We start from the raw sequence: 24,213 nt of genomic DNA, 5'->3' as shown, positions 1-24,213 counted from the left end.
CACAACAAGGCCATCCTACCTCCTCTCACTCAGAGGAGTGGCCAAACCAATCACCTCGGAAACTGTTACTGCCACAATACTAACTCAGCCACAAACTGAACTAAACCAGGGGTGTATTCATTATGCAGATGCTGTTGGAAAATGTTTATTCTGTTGCGAAATGTTTAGCAACAGAAACTGTTTATTCCAAAAAGAAAACATTTTGCAACGAAAATAAGAATTTTTATCGGACAAACTCAGCTAGGTCCCTCACTGTTTCATTCCGTTTGCTCTATTTGCTTCCATTTGGTTCTTAACCTTGTAAGACGTAATGAATACAACCCTGACAATCAACATACGACCACAAACTGAAGAATCAGCAACATACCAAAAACTCAACCAAAATACCACCACAGACTGAGCAGCCAATAACAACCAGGAACTCAACCAACAAACGCAGCCAAGCCAGACTGAAAAACAGACTTAACCAACAAGCCCCTGATCTCTCGGGTTGCAGCTGGTTTGATTCAAAAGGACTTGAAAGTCATGAACCCACAGTCTTGATGCAGTAGTTAGAGATATCGGACACAGGACCAACAAGAGGGTCCATAATGAGAACGACACTGGTGTTTAGGGAAATACTACCAGATTGAGTATCAGATTCTACATACGTTCCACAGGGCCTACCAAAGAAGAGAGAGAGATGTGGATGAGGATACTATGGTGTATATACAGTATTAAAACCCACATAACTGAGAGAGCTGTCTACATGGGGGCTTGGATTGTGTGTACCGAATTAAGACGTCACTTAGCTGAAGGCAGAACGTGAGAAAATGAACACCTTTGTTGCTGCATTGATGACATTACAGTGGTGTGAGTCAGAGTCAGACTTGGCCAAGCAGCCATGTCCAGAATTATTCAGTGAACAGTTAGGACTGTGCCAAATGAGCTACCATGAAAAATCAACAATTACGCACCGTGGTTGGGATCAATTTTAACTCAGTCAATCCAGAAAGTGAATGGGACATTCCCAATTCTGCACACAGTCTTAATTAATAAAGTCCAACTTAAATGCGCTCTCAAATCTCAGACATTCTCTCTGTTTTTACCCCAGACATGAAACCAATGTAACAATAGCTACAAGACTAATGCAAAATCTATAAAAATCTAATTAAAAGATCCCATTTTGCAATTTAGCTTCAGAAAACAAACAGATCAAATATTGAGCTACAGTGAGTTGTGTTGATATTTACTTTCTCCTTCCAGTGTTTCCCCAGGAGTGTAGATAGATGGTTATTGTAAACAAATTGGAGAAGGGTGCAGTGGAGGTGCTGAACTGCAGAGCTGAGCTGGTTCTGCTTGGTTAAACAAATTGGCCTGCCATCACTGTACAATCAATATAGAGCCATTATAGAGTTCTCACTGGGTCCAGAGAGGGAGCTCAAATCTGGGATCACGAAACAGCTAAAGCCCCAGGACTTGACCCAAAACAGTGAGTGTTGAGAGTGTTATTGTTGACATAGTTTTGGCATTTGTAGGTTCTCATTTACATGAATGTGTGTGTGTGCTTATGTACCTGTTGTTGATTGATGCAATTTGCATACGCGTGTTTCTGTGTGTGAGAATAGCTACTGTATGTCTGCTTCAGTTTGCAAGTCTATGTGGGCATATGTTAGTGCAGTAACTCACTGAGGAAAGTCCTAACATTTTTCTATACATTGAGTGAGTCACAAAATCAAATCAAATGTTATTTGTTACATTCGCCGAATACTTACGAATACGACCTTACTGTGAAATGCTTACTTACAAGCCCTTAACCAACAATGCAGCTTTAAGAAAACAAAGTTAAGAATAATATTTACTAAATAAACTAAAGTAAAAAATAAAAGAGCAACAATAAAATAACAATAATGAGGCTATATACAGGGGGTACCGGTACCGAGTCAACGTGGGGGGGTGCAGGTTCGTCGAGGTAACTGAGGTAATATGTACATGTAGGTAGGGGTAAAGTGGCTATGCATAGATAATAGATATTAAACCATGAGTAGCAGCTGTGTAGAAAAAAGGGAGGAGGGTCAATGCAAATAGTGCAGGTAGCCATTTGATTAGCTGTTCAGCAGTCTCGGGTAGGTGTTGTAGTAAAATATGACATGAACAAGCTTTTCTTCAATCCACTGAAGACCTATCTCCTCTTGTTCCTCTCCTCCTTAGCGTGAAAAACATAAGAGTTGCTATTTCATAAAGGGACTTCTCGAGAGACAAAAGGTATGCTTTAAGACCTGAAGACAGAGCACAGAGCACAGTCTGACTAGAACTTTCTATTCACTCCTCTAGGACACTGGGTCATCAAACTCTTCTAAACACCGTGCCGCTGTGTTAACCAGTAATCTGGTCCGCTAAAGATCGTGTCTCCAGCCTGACTATCTCTGATACATGAACACTTTCATGTTACAACAATAAGAGTTTATATCTATTGTTCACAAAATACCACAGTGTCAGCACAAACACGCATAACCAGTCTTGTGGTTCAGCACCTTCAGAACTAAAAGGCAGTGTCTTTGTTATTATTGAATAATGCAGCAATAACTCACTGCTATAAATTGTAATCTGCTCTGTGGGTAACTTGGCCAATCTCTGACTTTATAGCATGTATCTCCGCCCTGCCCCCTGACCTCCAGAGAAAGATATCCTCTCCGTTTCTCCATCCACCCCCTCCAGCTCTCTCTCTCTCCATCCAATGCTCCTTTATTTAACGAAAGTTATATTATTGAAACAGCTCTATTATTATGTTGTAATGTCTTTACGACCCTGTTATGAGTTTAAAATAGAGTATATATGTATATTTTAGCCGCACTAAAGAAAATACAAGACCTTGTCGGACAGCTGAAGAGAAGATGTAACATACAATGATTGAGATGACCATGCTGAGCCAGGCTCATGTGAGGAGTTAACAGGGTACTTCTTAGTAATCTCCCATCACAACTTCTAATCAGAACCATCGATATACAGGGTTAAGCAAACTCAAATTGAACACTAGATTGTCAACGGCCGCCATATTGGCACCGTAGGTTACAATCGCGTTCTATTGATGAGTATAGAATGTTTGGTGCAAAAGTGGAGGTTGGTTCAACCAAATCGCCACAGCTATTTCCTGAACGGCACCCTGTTCCCTGAATAGTACAGACATAGGGTGTCATTTGGGATCTTTCCTTTCCTTCTAATACTAAGGTGGATAAGATATGTTTGTCCTTTGACAATGGGGCGGAACTCGGGGGCGGAACTCGCTGCCATAACTGTGCATTTGTGATATATTTTTTTATATGTAATGATATTGATCAGTGATCATATTACTGCATGGTTCATAAGGAGTACGCATCACCGTCAGGCCATCAGGGCACCATCTCATCCAAACAGCACATATATACCAGATGTCAGGGCTTTCAAACGGGTTTGGTTTGCATGTACAGGTGTACAAATGTCTATGTACAGAAGTTATATATAGTTGTAGATACCAGCCTACATGCATACTTGGGGGAATGGGTGACCCCCAAATTGTGTCCTTGGAAATGGGGTTGAATGGTAAATATCTCAAATAACAAACAAAACAGAGCACACAAACAGTGTGTTTTAACGTTGACTCTTTATGCAGTGCCAATGCAAAACCTTTTCCTGTTCCTCTGGCTGTCTGTCTCTTTCTGGACAGTTTGGATTCATTTGGTCCTTAATGGCCCGTTGTCTCCTCGTGAAAAAGGCTTCCCGTTGTTGACCTTGAGTGGTCATTTGCAGGGGGACCACATGAAAATAACTTGGACCGCCTCAGGTGGTCATTTTTTTAAAGTTCCATTCAATGGCAGTCTAATTGTGATCATATAAAATTACATTTTTGCTAAAGCAAAGAACATTATAGCCAACACCGCTAGCTCTCCAGCATCAAATTTTCTCCATATTTAACGTTGTGATTCTGTCCTGAGCTCCACATCATCTCTGATATCAATGTCCTCTACAGTGAAGCGTCTCGCATGGACCCCTTTATTTATTACGTTGTAATCTTTCAACCGACTTTACATGAAGTGACCTGAAGATGATGTATGTACATTGTATTTTTTTAGGCTTCGGCCCTAACTTATGGCTATCCACATCAGTCTCAAGGAGATGAAAACGTATCTGTTCTGTTACCATAGCTCGTCTAACCTCATTCACCCCAGCAGCGTCTTCCCAGCAGGGTTATGAATCATCAGAGAACCATAATGTTGTAACGTTATAGTACCAACATTCACATATCCTCTGGCTTTTGCCTGGCCTGAACGGTGAGCTAAATTCTACATTATGTACAGAAGTCTCCATTGAATACTGTCAATCAATGCTGCTTAACTAAAGCTAAATGGATGAATACAGATGGGATTTGGATATCTCCTCTGCAGCAGGATAGCAGTAGGACTTTAGTTGGAACTATATTCCTCTGTGCTCATGCTGTGCAGACCAGATAGTATGTCCCCAAATGACACTGTCTGAGTGCATGCACATGCGCGCATACACACACACACACACACACACACACACACACACACACACACACACACACACACACACACACACACACACACACACACACACACAGGAAGAGGTTGCGGACCTTCTCCACCACTTCCAAAGACACAGAACGAGGCTGGATGTGATGTGATGTACACATATGTTTATATAAAATATATGGTTTTAAAAGATTTCTGCTATCAATATATTTATTGAGATGATTATTATTATCATTGTCAGTGAGGTCTCAGATGCACTGTGAAAACATGTTTACAAGAAAAAATAAAGTGCTATTTAAAATATTACCATGTTTTGGCGTGGGTTGTCCTAAGAGATGTGAGTAGTTTAAGGTTGTTAATGCTAATGAGACAGCATATTGCGCGGGCATGCACACACACGCACACACACACACACACACACACACGCACGCGCACACACACACACACACACACACACACACACACACACACACACACACACACACACACGCACACACACACGGTCCATAGGGAGTCCAGTCTACCTGCCTGGCCCTTGCTGCAAGCTAGCATAAATATTAAGTCTAATTGGGTTTGGTCACAGTGTTCCGCGTTCCTCATCATCATAAGCCAGAGAGAGAGACCGAGAGAGAGACCGAGAGAGAGAGAGACTGAGAGAGAGAGAGACCGAGAGAGAGAGACCGAGAGAGAGACCGAGAGAGAGACCGAGTCGTATCTACACCAGTGGTTTTGAGGAACTCTCAGGTGTACCGCAAAACCTTTCCTAAACGTAATACCTTTTTTAACACTTAGACATGTGACCTGTGGAATGAACACAACTGGCTCTCTGTTTGATAGAGGGAGAATAACAACAGAGGAGGATGGGAGACAGATGACAAACTGAGGGAAAGAAGAGAGAGAGCTCTCGATGGAAGGGGGAAGGTGACCTTAATTGAGGGTGGGGAGACGGGGCATTAAGTGTGTTTTGTCTGGGATGGTGGGTCTCTGCTTTGTGGATCTGTGCCCATGACCCAATGTCATGACATTGCAATGTCATTATTCTTTTGGAACTTCTGTGTAATGGTTACTGATATTCTTTATTGTTTATTTCACTTTTGTATATAATCTACCTCACTTGCTTTGGCAATGTTAACACATGTTTCCAATGCCAATACAGCCCATTGAATTGAATTGAGAGAGAGAGAGAGAGAGAGAGAGAGAGAAAGAGAGAGAGAGAGAGAGAGAGAGAGAGAGAGAGAGAGAAATATGCAGCATCCACAACAGCTATTTCTACCACCAGTCCTAACCATAACCCTCAGGTAGTAAGACAATTCCTGAATCTGGAACAGATGAAGCTTCTAAGAAACCTGCTTTGCTTGGTGGGTGGCTAGAACAGCTGCTGCAGCTTGTTTCTGCTGGCTCTGCAGGTTTCTGTATCCTCGTGTTCCTGGTGTACCTGACCTAGGGCTGACTGTTTTCTCACCACACTGGCAATCACGAGCCATGACGGAAATCTAATTCCACGTGACCGTTGAGTCAAGGTAACTAGGATTCTCCAAAACTGCGCTCTGATGCCGCTGATGGTCATTAGTAGCCTACCAAACTTTCTAACTCAGCTCTCTATTGTCCCTCTAATCACTTTGACATCAATGCAAATGTAATAGAAAACAAATCAAACACTTCCTGAGAACCTGTTGCGCCAACGAGAGCCATCTCCTCGATAGCTGGCTGATGCATGGATTGAAATAAGTGTTCCCATGTTGAGCAACATTTCTATAGGCTACATCATCCTTTGCATTTGTGTGAGAAAACAGAGTTTTGATGATCTTTATTAAAAAGTCGAGGATCCCATCAGCTTTCTGTAGGCTAGGCCTACTATATATTTTTTTCTCAACTTTCCTCATATTATGCACATTGCTTCGCTTTACAACCCGAGTAACCTACCTGGCTGGCATGACAATGAATTGTGGGAGAAGTATCCTCCATTCCCTATTCCAGTCTATAGGCCTACAGATAACATGTATTTTTCCCCCTGCACCTGTTCCTGCAGGTGCATAATAATTGTCCAACCTAAATCAAATCTAATTGCATACACATGTTATTTAGTATATGTAAAGACTCGATTGAATCAAAAATAGTATGATCGGTGATAATTCATTTTTCTGCAACTTTTTCAAATCATAGTTGCATGCATCATGTAGCCTAGTCCATAGGCCTATATGTTTTGATAGGTTGATTATCACAACTAAAGTGGGCAAATAACGTAGCCTATACAGATGTAGGATCGTAATTACTCTTTTGGGGCTGAGAATTGTACTGCAAAATTGTAGTATATTCAAAGTTTAAAAAGGCTTCTAAAGTTTGTAATTTACATTTTTAAATATCAGACTTGATTTGCAATAACGAAAAATGTATCAAACCCTACAAAAAAATGTCCATGAATTTTAATCCACATAATAAATTACATTCCCTATTACTGCAGGATTATTTTCCTGCTGTAGCAAACTGTCTGAAATGAAGATTCTACAGGCCTAGGACTCCTGGAGCAGGGTTGGAGAGTCCATAACCTACATAGCCTAATGAAATATGTTCTTATAAGCCCAGTCATTACATGTGTGAAAACAGAGTTTTGACTGGTCACTATTTAAAAGAGGATACTAGCTTTCTCGTGTTGCTATATTTATTGCTAAATTCTTAAAGAAAACTCCACCCAAAAACAATATAATGGTATTTATTTAATTCATCCCTTGTTGATACCTTCCCAACATGTTTTAATTCTACACATATATCAGTAGGCTACCATCTGCCTTTTGCACACAATGTATATAGACTCGCCTTTTTTTGTACTGTGTTATTGACTTGTTAATTGTTTACTCCATGTGTAACTCTGTGTTGTCTGCTCACACTGCTAAGCTTTATCTTGGCCAGGTCGCAGTTGCAAATGAGAACTTGTTCTCAACTAGCCTACCTGGTTAAATAAAGGTGAAATAAAATAAAATTAAAATTAAAAAAAATATGTAATGACCAGATTAAATTAAGAGTAGTCTGATGGGTGAGAATATTACTTGACAAATTGAGAATGAGATACTGAAGAAGTGTGCAGCCTGCTCAAGAAACTTGCTTTTCATGTTACTTTTTTCAAATCATCACTATATAAAGTCACATCAAGCAGCCTTAGAATGTATTACAAATCAAAACATATAGCCTAAGGTTTGTATCACAAATGAAAGAATAGCCGCTCCCTCAAAAATAGTTTTGGAAAAATATCCTTTGTATTTTATATAGCTGTGTTCAATTGTATTCTATAAAATAAAGAATAATGACATTGGAATTATAAGCAAATCTTGTCTGCTAAATTAATTAGTGTACCCCACAGCCATATGACTCAGAATATGCTATTCTGTTCTTCTGAAATAGGCTACATTTTAATAATATCATGTTGTTTCTTTAAACCTGACTGAAATAAATAAGTCTACATTTTTAAAAAGTAGATGTTCCAAAGGTCTACATCAGTGGCTTGTAGTCTATGCGTGGAAGCCCTGAGATGCTAAACGTGTTTATGTTAATTAACGGTAAATTACAGTTATTTGCATGACAGTTACCAGCTGTCAGAATGTAATGGCTGCCACAGCCCTAACTTGATTTAATGCATTAATCCTGTTGGTCTGGCCTGTACAGACAGGGAATACTTATAAAAACAGATTGGTGCTGTACGTCTGCCTCACCTTCACCAGACCTCCCTACTGTACACCATCTGGTAAGTACTGTACACACAGAGCCAGACAGGGGGGGGGTTACATCATGGAATAACAATGGTTTATTCCAGTGCAGTACAATATTATTGATGAACACACACGCAGGCATTCTCCCAGCTAGGTTTTGCTTCCAGTTTAATTTAATTGATTTTACAGTTGGATTTGTAAAACATTTAGCTTGTTTTTTTAAGGTAACATAAGATAGCTTGTGTTATTTCTGTCAGTTTAGCTAACCAGGCTACAGAGGATAACCCTAGGTAACGGCTGTACAGATGACAGCTGCCCAGTGATAAATTAACGTATGACTCACCAAGGAACTGAGCACATACAGTATGTTCAGCCATACTGTTAACCTTCAACTTTTAATGTCACATGCACAAATGTCACAATGTCACAGTACTCTAAAATGCCCTTCTTACTTACTCAATACCCAACAATGTAATAATCAATAACAGTGTAATACTATAAAAAATAATAAAAAAAATTAAAAAACACGAAGAAATATGAAGAACACAATAAGTAATTAAGCATACCATATACAGGATCGGTTCCAATACCTTCCAATGTGCAGGGAAACTGGAGTGATGGAGGTAGATATGATGGAGGTAGATATGTATAAACAGAGTAACAGCAGCGTGTATGTGAGTGGGTGACTGTGTGTGTAGAGTCAGTATAAATGTATGTGCATATTATGTTGAGTGAGCAGATGCTGGAGTGAGTATGTGTGTGTGTGTGAGTGTGTAGGGCCCTGCGAGTGTGTAGGGCCCTGCGAGTGTGTAGGGCCCTGCGAGTGTGTAGGGCCCTGCGAGTGTTAGGGCCCTGCGAGTGTGTAGGGCCCTGTGAGTGTGTAGGGCCCTGCGCGTGTGTAGGGCCCTGCGCGTGTGTAGGGCCCTGCGAGTGTGTAGGGCCCTGCGAGTGTGTAGGGCCCTGCGAGTGTGTAGGGCCCTGCGAGTGTGTAGGGCCCTGTGAGTGTGTAGGGCCCTGTGAGTGTGTAGGGCCCTGCGAGTGTGTAGTGCCCTGTGAGTGTGTAGGGCCCTGCGAGTGTGTAGGGCCCTGTGAGTGTGTAGGGCCCTGTGAGTGTGTAGGGCCCTGCGAGTGTGTAGGGCCCTGTGAGTGTGTAGGGCCCTGCGCGTGTGTAGGGCCCTGCGAGTGTGTAGGGCCCTGTGAGTGTGTAGGGCCCTGCGCGTGTGTAGGGCCCTGCGAGTGTGCATGGAAACAGTGCTAAACAAAAAACTAAAAAGGTCAATGAGGATACAAGGTTAACTCAGTCTGTGTAACTATTTTATTAGCTCTTATTCAGTCTTATTGCTTGGGAATAGAAGCTGTTCAAGAGCCTGTTGGTGCCAGACTTGATGCACCGGTACAGCTTGCCGTGTGGAAGCAGAGAGAATAGTCTATGGCTTGGGTGGAGTCTTTACCGATTTTCTGGCCATTCCTAAAACACCGCCTGATATAGATGTCCTGGATGGCAGGGATCTCGGCCCCAGTGATGTACTGAGCTGTCTGCACCACCCTCTGTAGCGCCATACGATCAATGGGAGTATTATTTACATAACAGACAGTGATGTACTGAGCTGTCTGCACCACCCTCTGTAGCGCCATACGATCGATGGGAGTATTATTTTCATAACAGGCAGTGATGTACTGAGCTGTCTGCACCGTCCTCTGTAGCGCCATACGATCGATGGGAGTATTATTTACATAACAGGCAGTGATGCAGCCAGTTAAAATGCTCTCAATGATACAGCTGTAGAACTTTTTGAGGATGTGAGGGCCCATGACAAGCTTTTTCAACCTCCCGAGGCGCTGTCGAGGCTTCTTCACAACCTGCTCCACTTCGGCAGGGAGAGATTGTTTTTCTGGCACCACACTTCCAGGTCACTGACCTCCTCCTTGTAGACTGACTCATCATTGCTTGTGATCAGGCCTACCACCTTAGTATTGTCATCAAACTTGATCAATCAATCAATCAAATGTATTTATAAAGCCCCCCTACATCAGCTGATGTCACAAAGTGATGTACAGAAACCCAGCCTAAAATCCCAAACAGCAAGCAATGCAGATGTAGACAATGATGTTGGTGTTGGAGTTGTGCGTGGCTACACAGTTGTGGGTGAAGAGGGAGTACAGGAGGGGACCAAGAACATACCCCTGTGAGTCCCCCATGTTGCAGGTCAGTGTGAAGGAGGTGATGTTGCCTGCCTACTAACATAGCAAGGAATAGAGCCCATGGAAAAGTTCAACCAAAAGAGCTAATATAATGACTTATTGAAATATAGACAAAGGTATTTAATGAAATCCTCATCCTATGTGGTTTTCAAGGCTAAGACTAAAACAACTTATTGAACCAGGCTATACTTGAGTCATCATGTTTTTGTTTTGTTAGTTTCTCTCTGTAAACATTCTTTAAGAATCTATAGCATAGCCTGAAAACCTGCTTGCTAATTTACATGATAAGACAAAGAGCAACAACCATTAATGCTATTGAATCATTGAAGTTAGTTAGCTAGTAAATTAGTTAGCTCCCCAAAGCAACATAGAGCAGTATCCTTCATTATCCTTCACTTCACTATCCTACAATGTTGTGAGCTACTGTAAACATCAACGCTGTGTGTGTGTGTGTGTGCGCGCGTGCATGTGTGCGTGCGTGCGTGCGTGCGTGCGTGCGTGTGTGTGTGTGTGTGTGTGTGTACATGTTTAACTATTTTTGAATAGTAAGCAAACAAAAATTTGACCAACTGGGGACATTTTTTTAGTCTCCACGAGATCAAATACTATTTCTAGGGGGTTTAGGATCAAGGTTAGAATTAGTGTTAGGGTTAGGGTTAGTGTTAGGAGATTAGGTTTAGTTTTAGGGTTAGGAGCTAGGTTTAGGGTTAGGGTTAGGGTTAGGGTTAGGTTTTTGGGTTAAGGTTAGGGTCAGGGTTAAGGGTAGTGTTTGAGATTTGCTACTCGATCCTAGCCCGATGGACCCCGACAATATGCATCAGGTTAGGGTAGGGGAGGGCCTGTTATTTCATCAATAACTATAGGGTTCGGGTATCACTAAATTGATTAATAACATTTTAAAAATGAGCTATTTGCTTGTGCTTTGCTGAGCAGTACATATCATGGTGTCAGAAGTGCTTCAACTTCTTCAAATATAAGACCAGAACATTGTCAGAGTTCCACAGGAGAGACTATTTTACCAAAAATAATAATGTCCCTTGAGTTTTGTCGTAGTTAAGAGTGACGAAAAGTTGCTAGTTTACAGCTAACTGCTATCTGTCTCTTCATTGAGTAGAACAGCAAGCAGAGTAGTTGCTATGGTTACTCACACTGTGTTGACCCTCCCACTCTGTCTGCCAAATTCTTTCTCTTTGATCTTGTTTTCCTTAATAGGATGTTGGTGGACTGAGCAAGGAGGTGTGTCCCGGCGATAAATACACATTTCTCCAATACATCTAATAGACTCTCCACGCAGACACACTGTTGTTTTTGAATGTGGCATTTTGGGGCTTCTTCGTGTTCATTTGTTTTGGCACCTCTCAACACCCCTCATTATCACCATATATGCACGCATCCACTCAATTACACAACTGACTACACACATCATTGTTGCTCTAATAAATATAATTTTGTTATTTCTATATCTCCGGTTTGTCTCCCTCTTTCTTACGGGCTACGAGCTGGTTCGTAAAAACACAAGTAGAGCCATGAACAGAGCACATGCAGCGTGAGCAGCACAGTGAGACAGGGACACACAAACGAGCAGCTAATGGATACTAATGGAGTTATTTTTGATTTCAGAGCTCGGGCAGGGCCGGGACTTAACATTTGGCAGAATCAATTGGGCCTCGGTAGGGTAGGGCCTGAATGTCGCGGGCATGGGTAGGTCTCGGGCTTAAGATTCATGGCCGTGTAGGGCTCTAGTGTTTGTATGTGTGCATGTGTGTGTACGTGTATGTGCCTGTATGTGTTTGTGTGTACATGCCATACAGGAACCTAAAGAGAACGCTGAACTATGGTAACCTTTTGTTTTTGTCACTAAGCATTTGTTCAACTGTCTCATGCAGAAATAGTGTGCAATATGATGGGGATTGAACTCTAAAAAAACACTGGTACTACTAATATGAATAATCTCAATGTATCATATTAGGTGCTGAAAACCCCCAAATACATGTAGTTCACTTTCTAATTTTTTCCTTTCTTCTCCTTTCTAACAAGTTAATGTATTCTATCTGTCTGGGATGGTTGCCAGGGTTTTGCAGCCCATGGGTAGACACACGGAAAGTAAACACACATAATTAAAACTGTTCAATTGTAATTTGAGTCTGTGCTTGCCCCAAATCCATATCCTAGAATACGCTACTGAGAAAAACACTTAATTTCAACCATAAATAATTATTTATTTTATTTTTCCCTTGAGTCCAATCTTCCACAAATATGCCACCATCAATAACCTAATGTATTAACATAACCCAAAACTTAATTGGGAGAATGTAGGGTGTTTTTGAGCAACACTTCAGCGGCAACACATCGTCATCTGGCCTTCACTCCCAGCTATACAGGTTTAACAGGAAGTTGCATCTCGACATTCATCAATGCTCAGTTTTGCTTTATCCCCCTAATGACTGAGGTTAGTTTTTTAGGAGGGTGAACCGATCCTGGATCTGTGTCTAAGGGCAACTCCTACCTGGGTGCCTAACATCAGGCTAGAATAAGATAAAATATGATAGCCTGGTTCTATACTGTTCATTCACTTCGGTTACTAGAGGAGGATTCCTCCCTGGATAATCCTATTGTTGATGACAGCCTTGTCCAAATCTATTTTTTTGTATTTGTTTCATTGGCCCATTGTTGATATAGTTCCAAAATGTTTTGCTGTTTATCGTTGCCTCTGACTGGGGAACATATTTAGGTAGCAATTTCTCCACATGTGTTTTGTGGGATATTGTTTGTGTTAGTGTGTTTGGGCACTATGACTTCACGGTCTTTGTAAGTTTTGTTTCTAGTTTCACTTTGTATTAAAAAGATGTGGAACTCAATGCACACTGCACCTTGGTCTGCTCATTTTGAAGATTGTGACATGAACTTTGAACTCTTATTCACTAAAGAAGTGATACTTCCTAGCCATTGCGTTAGTGCAGCAGCTGTAGACGTGGGCTAGGAGAGGACGGACAGAGTATCTATTCTACCACATGACGACGGTACTACCAAGTATTCGTTCTACCACCAGACATTCTTCAAAGGACAAACCGGCCTACTAATCTACCGACTCGCAGCTCAGAGTAAATATTTATTGCATTTTCGTTCTTCAAATGGCGGTAATTTAGAATGCATAAGATACTGTATTTACGATAGCATAGCTTCTCCCTTTGTTACTCAGTCTTCCCGCTCTTTCATTCAAAACCCAACACCCTTTGTGTAACCAGCCGTCATAACTGTGCCGTCCGCTAGAGACGTTTTCCTTTATGACATCATTTGTAATCAATGTATGATCCATTCTGTGTAGATGTAATTCTGTGTGATTGTTTAGGTATTTAGTAAATAAATAATTAAACCACATTTTGTATTGCTGAATCAACTTGTTAGCCAGGGTTCGTGATGATAACCAAGAATGTCCAACTTTCAGATGAGACTAAATAAGGTGAGGATTGAATATTGACTGCTACTGATGTAAAAGATTACCAGGTCTTGAAGAGTTCATTTGGAAGACAACAGCTCTATAAACATTATTTTGTGATGCCCTGACTTTTTAGTTAATTATTTACCTGATTAGCTTAATCAGGTAATACTAATTACAGAGAAATTATTTTATAGAATAGCATGTCATATCACTTAATCCGGCATAGCCAAAGACATGACATGAGGCAGCAAAGCAACCCCAAACAATCACATTACCACCACTATGCTTGATCGTTGGTATAAGGTTCTTACTGTGGAATGCAGTGTTTGGTTTTCGTCGTGCATAATGAGACTCATGTTGTCCAAAAAGTTATACTTTTGACTCATCTATCCATAGAACATTCTTCCAAGAGTCTTGATGATCTTCCAGGTGCTTTTTGGAAAACTTGAGCCAACTTTTTGAATGAGGTGGGTCAATTATGTCTGAAATCCAAACACTGAATTCCACAGTAAGAACCTCATAGCAAAGGACCACAAATGTTCCTGAGTTAAAGCAGTTCTGGACCAAAATTCCTCCACAGCGATGTCAGAGACTGATCAACAACTACAGTAATCATTTGGTTGCAGTCATTGCAGCTGAAGGTAGAACAACCTGTTATTGAGTGTAAGAGGGCAATTACTTTTTCACACACGAGTGAGGTGAGCTTCTTATGGCTGCAGGGGCAATATTGAGTAGCTTGGATGAAAGGTGCCCAGAGAAAATGGCCTGCTCCTCAGTCCCAGTTGCTAATATATGCATACAGTGGGGCAAAAAAGTAATTTTCATCATAGGTACACTTCAACTATGACAGACAAAATGAGAAAAAAATCCAGAAAATCACATTGTAGGATTTTTAATGAATTTATTTGCAAATTATGGTGGAAAAAAAGTATTTGGTCACCTACAAACAAGCAAGATTTCTGGCTCTCACAGACCTGTAACTTCTTTAAGAGGCTCCTCTGTCCTCCACTCGTTACCTGTATTAATGGCACCTGTTTGAACTTGTTATCAGTATAAAAGACACCTGTCCACAACCTCAAACAGTCACACTCCAAACTCCAATATGGCCAAGACCAAAGAGCTGTCAAAGGACACCAGAAACAAAATTGTAGACCTGCACCAGGCTGGGAAGACTGAATCTGCAATAGGTAAGCAGCTTGGTTTGAAGAAATCAGTAACTGCTCCCATGTCTTGTGTTCCTCAGTAACTGCTCCCATGTCTTGTGTTCCCCAGTAACTGCTCCCATGTCTTGTGTTCCCCAGTAACTGCTCCCATGTCTTGTGTTCCTCAGTAACTGCTCCCATGTCTTGTGTTCCCCAGTAACTGCTCCCATGTCTTGTGTTCCCCAGTAACCGCTCCCATGTCTTGTGTTCCCCAGTAACTGCTCCCATGTCTTGTGTTCCCCAGTAACTGCTCCCATGTCTTGTGTTCCCCAGTAACTGCTCCCATGTCTTGTGTTCCCCAGTAACCGCTCCCATGTCTTGTGTTCCCCAGTAACCGCTCCCATGTCTTGTGTTCCCCAGTAACTGCTCCCATGTCTTGTGTTCCCCAGTAACCGCTCCCATGTCTTGTGTTCCTCAGTAACTGCTCCCATGTCTTGTGTTCCCCAGTAACTGCTCCCATGTCTTGTGTTCCCCAGTAACCGCTCCCATGTCTTGTGTTCCCCAGTAACCGCTCCCATGTCTTGTGTTCCCCAGTAACTGCTCCCATGTCTTGTGTTCCCCAGTAACCGCTCCCATGTCTTGTGTTCCTCAGTAACTGCTCCCATGTCTTGTGTTCCCCAGTAACTGCTCCCATGTCTTGTGTTCCCCAGTAACCGCTCCCATGTCTTGTGTTCCTCAGTAACTGCTCCCATGTCTTGTGTTCCCCAGTAACTGCTCCCATGTCTTGTGTTCCCCAGTAACTGCTCCCATGTCTTGTGTTCCCCAGTAACCGCTCCCATGTCTTGTGTTCCCCAGTAACTGCTCCCATGTCTTGTGTTCCCCAGTAACTGCTCCCATGTCTTGTGTTCCCCAGTAACTGCTCCCATGTCTTGTGTTCCCCAGTAACCGCTCCCATGTCTTGTGTTCCTCAGTAACTGCTCCCATGTCTTGTGTTCCCCAGTAACTGCTCCCATGTCTTGTGTTCCCCAGTAACTGCTCCCATGTCTTGTGTTCCCCAGTAACTGCTCCCATGTCTTGTGTTCCCCAGTAACCGCTCCCATGTCTTGTGTTCCCCAGTAACCGCTCCCATGTCTTGTGTTCCCCAGTAACCGCTCCCATGTCTTGTGTTCGCCAGTAACTGCTCCCATGTCTTGTGTTCCCCAGTAACTGCTCCCATGTCTTGTGTTCCCCTGTAACTGCTCCCATGTCTTGTGTTCCCCAGTAACTGCTCCCATGTCTTGTGTTCCCCAGTAACTGCTCCCATGTCTTGTGTTCCCCAGTAACTGCTCCCATGTCTTGTGTTCCCCAGTAACTGCTCCCATGTCTTGTGTTCCCCAGTAACTGCTCCCATGTCTTGTGTTCCCCAGTAACCGCTCCCATGTCTTGAGTTCCTCAGTAACTGCTCCCATGTCTTGTGTTCCCCAGTAACTGCTCGCATGTCTTGTGTTCCCCAGTAACCGCTCCCATGTCTTGTGTTCCCCAGTAACTGCTCCCATGTCTTGTGTTCCCCAGTAACTGCTCCCATGTCTTGTGTTCCCCAGTAACTGCTCCCATGTCTTGTGTTCCCCAGTAACTGCTCCCATGTCTTGTGTTCCCCAGTAACTGCTCCCATGTCTTGTGTTCCCCAGTAACTGCTCCCATGTCTTGTGTTCCCCAGTAACTGCTCCCATGTCTTGTGTTCCCCAGTAACTGCTCCCATGTCTTGTGTTCCCCAGTAACTGCTCCCATGTCTTGTGTTCCCCAGTAACTGCTCCCATGTCTTGTGTTCCCCAGTAACTGCTCCCATGTCTTGTGTTCCCCAGTAACTGCTCCCATGTCTTGTGTTCCCCAGTAACTGCTCCCATGTCTTGTGTTCCCCAGTAACTGCTCCCATGTCTTGTGTTCCCCAGTAACTGCTCCCATGTCTTGTGTTCCCCAGTAACTGCTCCCATGTCTTGTGTTCCCCAGTAACTGCTCCCATGTCTTGTGTTCCTCAGTAACTGCTCCCATGTCTTGTGTTCCTCAGTAACCGCTCCCATGTCTTGTGTTCCCCAGTAACTGCTCCCATGTCTTGTGTTCCCCAGTAACTGCTCCCATGTCTTGTGTTCCCCAGTAACTGCTCCCATGTCTTGTGTTCCTCAGTAACTGCTCCCATGTCTTGTGTTCCTCAGTAACTGCTCCCATGTCTTGTGTTCAGTCAACAATAGAGATGCTGAGGAGATCTGGCCATGACTCTTAGGTGTGTGTGCTATAACGGAGCCAAAGTAGTCTGGGAAAGGAGATATGACAAGGTCATCCCCCTGTCTCTTCTCTAAAGAGCCTGGAGACAGAGTGAGAGAGAAAGGAAAGCAAATACTGTATGAAAACCTGTGATGACAGAGGCCTTTGTGTTTTGGCCAGGTCATTGCTCAGACACGTGCCAGCACACGTACGCACAAACACACAGGCTTGGGGCTGGATTAATGTAGAAAACCTTTGAGCTAGCCCTAACAGCATCCAGAACTAAAGGGCCACAGCAAGCTGTCCTACCCATGCCCAAAATCATGAGCTCATCACTGACTGTGTGTGTGTGTGTGTGTGTGTGTGTGTGTGTGTGTGTGTGTGTGTGTGTGTGTGTGTGTGTGTGTGTGTGTGTGTGTGTGTGTGTGTGTGTGTGTGTGTGTGTGTGTGTGTGTGTGTGTGTGTGTGTGTGTGTGTGTTTGTCCTCACTGACCTGCTGTCCTCCTACACATCAGCATGCTGCCTCACTGTATTTCCTGTCATCGTGACCCAACCATATGTCTTCCTTTCTCTCTCCCCCTATTTGTTTGAAATGCATCCTTATATCCTCTTTACCTTCCCTTTCCCTCCCTCACTCCATCCCAAGCCTCTCTCTCTTTCTTCCCTTCCTCCATCCATCTGTCCCTCCCTCCCCAATGCTCTCCGATCTCTCCTTATATTAACACAAAAAATTACATTTGAAATGAAATACAAGATTGTCTGAAGTTCAAATGCAAATTTTACCTACACAGTATTACTGCGAGAGAACTGCGACTTCCTGCGATCTACTGTGCTTCAACAACAGATGTACTCACATTGGATGGGTTAATTAGGATTCAAGCCTTCTCTCAAACAGCCTAATGCAGTACATATTCTAAGGGTATGTTTATGCCATGAGAGCTTGTTCTCACCAAGCCTACCTGGTTAAATAAAGGTGACATAAAACATTTTTTTTAAATAATACACATGTAACCTGCCATCTGGGAATATGTTCAATGTTCCTGATCTTGATATACAGTGCATTAGGAAAGTATTCAATTTTGATGTTACAGCCTTATTATAAAATTACACATTAATCTACACACAATACCCCATAATGACAAAGCGAAAACTGTTTTGTACATTTTTTGGTAAATGTAAAAAAAAAAAGACAAAATAACTTTTTATATAAGTATTCAGACCTTTTGCTATGGGACTCAAAATTGAGCTCAGGTGCATCCTGTTTCCATTGATCATCCTTGAGATGTTTCTACAACTTGATTGGAGTCCACCTGTGGTAAATTCAATTGATCGGACATGATTTGGAAAGGTACATACCTGTCTATATGAAAGGTCCCACAGTTGACAGTGCACATCGAGGAAAAAACCAAGCCATGAGGTCAAAGGTATTGTACGTAGAACTCAGAGACAGGATTGTGTCGAGGCACAGATCTGGGGAAGGGTACCAAAACAATTATGCAGCATTGAAGGTCCCCAAGAACATAGTGGCCTCCATCATTCTTAAATGGAAGAAGTATGGAACCACCAAGGCTTCCTATAGCTGGCCGCCCAGCCAAACTGAGCAATTGGGGGAGAGGTCCTTGGTCAGGGAGGTGACCAAGAAGCTGGTGGTCAATCTGACAGAGCTCCAGAGTTTCTCTGAAGAGATGGGAGAACCTTCCAGAAGGACAACCATCTCTGCAGCACTCCACTAATCAGACATTTATGGTAGAGTAGCCAGACGGAAGCCACTCCTCAGTAAAAGGCAAATGACAGCCCGCTTGGAGTTTGCCACAAGGCACCTTCAACTAAGATTGAACTATTTGACCTGAATGCCAAGAGTCATGTCTGGAGGAAACCTGGCACCATCCCTACGGTGAAGCATGGTGCTGTCAGCATCATGCTGTGGGGATGTTTTTCAGCGGCAGGGACTAAGAGACTAGTCAGGATCGAGGCAAAGATGAATGGAGCAAAGTACAGAGATCCTTGATGAAAACCTGCTCCAGAGCTCTCAGGACCTCAGACTGGGGCAAAGGTTCACCTTCCAACAGGACAATCACCCTAAGCACATAGCCAAGACAATGCAGGAGTGGCTTCAGGACAAGTCTCTGAATGTCCTTGAATGGCCCAGCCAGAGGCTGCACAAACCTGATGGAAAATATCTGGAGAAACCTGAATATAACTGTGCAGCAACGCTCCCCATCAAACCTGACAGAGCTTGAGAGGATCTGCAGAGAACAATGGGAGAAACTCCCCAAATACAGATGTGCCAAACTTGTAGCGTCATACCCAAGAACACTTGAAGTTGTAATAGCTGCCAAAAGGTGCTTCAACAAAGTATTGAGTAAAGGGTCTGAATACTTATGTAAATGTAATATTTCAGTTGTTTTTTTTATACATTTGCAAACATTTCTAAAAAACAGTTTTGGGTTTGTCATTGGGTATTGTGTGTAGATTGATAGGGGAAAAAACACAATTTAATCAATTTTCGAATAAGGCTGTAATGTAACACAATGTGTAAAAAGTCAAGGTGTCTGAATACTTTCCGCATGCCCTGTACACCTGGACTAAAATACAACATCAATAGGAGATATCCAGCCCAAATTCTTTCTAGTCCAAGACTATGTGTAATCTTTGTCTACAAAACCACTCCTTACCCCGACATTTGACCAAGCCTTATAAATAAGCCTATTGAGACAAGGTAGTTGACAGTTTTACATATTTTGAAGCTTTACATGGTTTATTTTACTGTAAAAAAATGGAATAGTGCAACCTTATATTTTGGGCTATGATAGGATAAAACAGTAGCAATCTGTGATTGCTTCATACATTTTAAAACTTCTAAATTATTTACACACACCCATTGATTCTTGAAGAATATAACAGATAAAGTAAATGCCTCATAAGCTTAGTCCAATTGTCATACCCCATCAGAAACCAAAATATATGCTTGTTACACTCAATTCATTGTAAACAATGTCATTTAAAACAAACACTGTTTAGCCTCTGAATATGGTTAAAATTGTCAGTTTGTATCAGTAGTCAATGAATTTGAGAGTGGTTACATTTATCCACCCCAATTCTTCATATTTCTAACAAAACAATGGTGGGATGAAGGCTTTGTTATTGTTTTAACTGCAAATTGCCCTTGTCGCCCTATCTGCAGTCAAATGACCCAGTGGCCTTAAGGGTGGAATTATTAATTTTTTTTATTATCATGATTTCATATTTTTTAAACGCCGAAAACCTGGTGTATCTATGTCAAAGGGTTTTGCTATATTTCTGTTTTCTGTGATGTATATAAAATGCAATATATCTGACATGGTACATGTGTTGCCAATTTTCTTGATCCATAACCATGTGTGAGGTCTATACATTTGTTTCAAAGTAGATTTGTCAAAGTCAAAGAAACACGATGCGTGACCCTGATTCCACCCACTGCAGTAAAATGTTATTAAGAACCAGTAGGTATAGATCAACATTAGGAACATTGTAAAGACATTTCCAGATGGCAGATTGCATGTGTCTTACATGAAAAACATGTTACATTTCCAAGTACATTAATGGGGTAAACCTACTCTAAGAGTATGTACTGTATTAGGCTGTTTGAGAGAAGGTTTGAATCCTAATTAACCTATCTAATGTGAGTCCATCTGTTGTTGAAGCACAGTAGCTCAATAAAGCTACAGTATTGTAGCAGAAGTCAAGCAGCTTATGCTGAAAAGTCTAGTTAGTGGATGAGTCAAATTGGCTTTTCAAATAGCTGTCTTTTTCGACTTTAGACAAAAGCTCATATTTCATTTAAAATATATATATACATATTTTCATTTCTGATAATCAGTGGTGCACATTACTTAAGTAAAAATACTTTAAATTACACTTAAATAGTTTTGGGAGGTATCTGTACTTTGATATTGATATTTTTCACAACTTTTACTTTTACTTCACTAAATTCCTAAAGAAAAGAATGTACTTTTTACTCCCTACATTTTCCTTGACACCCAAAACTACTCGTTACATTTTGAATGCTTAACAGGACAAGAACATGTTCCAATTCATGCCCTTATCAAGAGAACATCCCTGGTCATCCCTATTGCCTCTGATCTGGCGGACTCACTAAACACAAATGCTGCGATTGTAAATGATGTCTGAGTGATGGAGTGTGCACCCGGCTATCCGTAATTAAATAAAGAACAAGAATTGTGCCATCTGGTTTTCTTAATATAAACCATATAAGATAGGTCCTCTCACTGTCAACTGCATTTATTTTCAACAAACTTAACATGTGTAAATATTTGTATGAACTTAAGATTCAACAACTGAGACATAAACTGAACAAGTTCCACAGACATGTGACTAACAGAAATGGCATAATGTGTTCCTGAACAAAGGGGGGTCAAAATCAAAAGTAACAGTCAGTATCTGGTGTGGCCACCAGCTGCATTAAGTACAGCAGTGAATCGCCTCCTCTTTGACTGCACCAGATTTGCCAGTTCTTGCTGTGAGATGTTACCCACTCTTCCACCAAGGCACCTGCAAGTTCCCAGACATTTCTGGGGGGAATGGCCCTAGCCCTCACCCTCTGATCCAACAGGTCGCAGACGTGCTCAAAGGGATTGAGATCCGGGCTCTTCGCTGGCCATGGCAGAACACTGACATTTCTGTCTTGAAGGAAATCACGCACAGAACGAGCAGTATGGCTGGTAGCATTGTCATGCTGGAGGGTCATGTCAGGATGAGCCTGCAGGAAGTGTACCACATGAGGGAGGAGGATGTCTTCCCTGTAATGCACAGCGTTGAGATTTCCTGCAATGACAACATGCTTAGTCCTATGATGCTGTAACACACCGCCCCAGACCATGACGGACCATGTGTACAGACCAGAGTACAGGCCTCTGTGTAGCGTTCCTTCGACGATTAACGCAAATCCGACCATCACCCCTGGTGAGACAAAACTGTGACTCGTCAGTGAAGAGCACATTTTGCCAGTCCTGTCTGGTCCAGCTATGGTGATTTTGTGCCCATAGGCGACGTTGTTGCCGGTGATGTCTGGTGAGGACCTGCCTTATAACAGGCCTACAAGCCCTCAGTCCAGCCTCTCTCAGCCTATTGCTGAAAGTCTGAGCACTCATGGAGGGATTGTTCGTTCCTGGTGTAACTTGGGCAGTTGTTGTTGCCATCCTGTACCAGTCCCGCAGATGTGATGTTCGGCTGTATCGATCCTGTGCAGGTGTTGTTACACATGGTCTGCCACTGTGAGGACAATCAGCTGTCTGTCCTGTCTTAGGCGTCTCACAGTACGGACAGCGCTGTCTAAGGCGTTTCACAGTACGGACATTGCAATTTATTGCCCTGGCCACATCTGCAGATCTGCACATCTTCAGGCCCTGGCCACATCTGCTATACTCATGCCACCTTGCAGCATGCCTAAGGCACGTTCACGCAGATGAGCAGGGACCTTTCTTTAGGTGTTTTTTAGAGTCAGTAGAAAGGCCTACTTAGTGTCCTAAGTTTTCAAAACTGTGACCTTATTGTCCTGCCGTCTGTTAGCTGCTAGTGTCTTAACGACCGTTCCACAGGTGCATGTTCATTAATTGTTTATGGTTCATTGAACAAGCATGAGAAACGGTGTATAAACCCTTTACAATGAAGATCTGTGAAGTTATTTGGATTTTTACGAATTATCTTCTAAAGTCAGGGTTCTGAAAAAGGGATGTTTCTTTTTTAGCTGAGTTTGTCATTTCAAAGGATTTATACTTTTACTTTTGATATTTTAGTATGTTTAAGCAATGACAATTCTTTTTGATACTTAATTATATTTAAATCAAATACTTTTGGACTTTTGCCAAAGTAGTATTTTACTGGGTGACTTTCATTTAAACTCATTTTCTATTAAGGTATCTTTACTTTTACTTAAGTATGACAGTTTGGTTACTTCCACCACTGCAGATAATAGCGCAAGTCTTGCTACCAAAAAGTGCCATTGTGAATTATAACTATTTATACAATGTATGGGTTTAATACTGAATGCTGATTGGTTAAAACTGCATTCCAGCCAGTGTCTAGTCACCACGGGCTAAATCTATGACGTTAAAATGTCTATTTGCTCTGTCCCACTGTCTCATCAGCCCAGCCAGGCACTCTATGAACTTGATCTCCACTATAAAAGCATCTAGACATTATCTCACATTTCATTTAGACTAACATTTTGTTTTCAACAGCGGATATTTGTATAAACCTTGCTGTCTGTCTCTCCGACATTTGCAACATTATTTCAATATTCAAATCCAATCTCCAGCTGTCCCATAGTAATGAACGTGTCGGGACGAGACAGACAGGTAGACAGCATTTCTCAGCCAGTCAAAATCATGAATCAGCTGGCATAATTTTTATGGATATATACAAATAAATGTCAATTGGAAAAATTAAAACGAAACAAAGTGCATTACTAAGTTTGCAGCCTTTTCAGCTTCAATTTGAAATGATTGTGTAAGCTGTTGTTGGCTAGGTCCTCTCAACAACAGTGTCTTGAAGAGTGGGCACATTTTCTATGCCAGGCGAAATTGTGCCTCATTAGCTCATTGTTATGGATGTATCCAAATAAATGTAACAGCTTAAAAACAGCTTAAATAAATGCAAATGTGTCTACTTTGCTGTTATTCTGGCTGCACTTTTTGACGTGTCTGTCAGTTAGCCGTAGTTGGCTAGCTAGCTAGCAAGAGATTAGAACGTTGCCTGCCAGTATGGCAATGTAACATTTAGAACAAACGACTGGGTTGCGTCCATAGATACAGAACAGACTGAACAACTGGGTCGCGTCTATAGCAACCGAACCAATAGTGTCACACCCTGACCTGTTTCACCTGTTCTTGTTATTGTCTCCACCCCCTCCAGGTGTCACTTGTTTTCCCCAGTGTATTTATCCCTGTTTCCTGTCTCTCTGTACCAGTTCATCTTTTATGTTT

The sequence above is a fragment of the Oncorhynchus masou genome, chromosome 33 (assembly GCF_036934945.1).
Source record: "Oncorhynchus masou masou isolate Uvic2021 chromosome 33, UVic_Omas_1.1, whole genome shotgun sequence".
NCBI classification, from domain to species: Eukaryota; Metazoa; Chordata; class Actinopteri; order Salmoniformes; family Salmonidae; genus Oncorhynchus; species Oncorhynchus masou.
This window is presented reverse-complemented; position numbering follows the sequence as displayed.